The following is a 1,199-nucleotide window of genomic DNA, read 5'->3' as shown; positions in this document are numbered from 1 at the left end:
AAATATCATTCAACAAAAACACGCAATCAATAAAAAAAACTATAAACCTGAACTTACTTATGAACTTATTTGTAAATTGTTTTTATAAAATCCATTTTTTGAAAATAAGTGAAAAGTGAAAGATCGTAAAACATTTTTGGGTAAGTTGTCCTGCTTCTGATTGGTGGTTTTAACAAATAATTCAAACATTTCTTTTAAAACGCCATTCCAGATTTCAAGGGTTATTTAACTCGAACAAAAATGTTTATTAGAACCACGTTCAATAATTAAATTAATAATTGTTTTATAACTCTTTGTTAGGGTTAATAAAAACTGGGAATTTTAATTATATATTGATGTTTCTTGTATTTTTTTCAATAAAGAAGCTTTACAATAACTATAATGAAAGTAAAAAGAACTATTAAGCAAGCACCCCAAATAGACATTTTGCTTTTTGAACGATTACGATAATAGAATTATAATACTATAACCGTAAATATAATAAACCATAAAATATGGTTTAATTTCCGTTTGAGAGCGACCAAAAACAGCAAAACTTGTGTGGAGTTCTGAAAAAATTCGACACGATTTTGAACCGCAAAAAAACAGGGCAAAATTGACAAAACCAAAACAAAAACAACGTAAAAATGGAGAAACGTCTCCACGTAAATGTTTTTTTATGGTTAGTTTAAATAAGTGTGTATATCCGGGAAATAGTGGGATATCACCCAATAATGCTGAGTTTTCGGGAGAGTGCTAGATTGCTTTATCTGTGGCAAAACAAACTTTGGCACGACTGTAAAGGCCAGGGTTGGATTGAATATGGAAGAGAAACAGTCCGATATTTCCGCTGTTTCCGGGAACCTTTTTTCTCACTGTCAAAACTATTATAATGTTTTTAGAATCCCCTTTGCATCTCAAATCTCGTAGACACCGATGTCAAGGAAAACGGTCGGCTTGGGTGTGTCTAAGTATAGTAACACGGAGTCGAGAGACTCCGACGACCTCCCAAAATTCAAACTACGTCAAATTGAGGCAATGAACTTCCAGGCAGACCTCCAAGCTGTTTATATAGCGATTCTCTCGAAGCACTACGAAATGTTGATAGGGCGCCCTCATAGGCTGTCACACCTCACAAAACAATTCATCAAAATTAAACGGATAATCGAAACATGACGCAGTTGATGTTTGCATTATACACGCACGGTCAAGGACAGCGC

Source organism: Entamoeba invadens (genome assembly GCF_000330505.1).
Source record: "Entamoeba invadens IP1 unplaced genomic scaffold scaff_1105074725959, whole genome shotgun sequence".
NCBI classification, from domain to species: domain Eukaryota; phylum Evosea; order Mastigamoebida; family Endamoebidae; genus Entamoeba; species Entamoeba invadens.
This window is presented reverse-complemented; position numbering follows the sequence as displayed.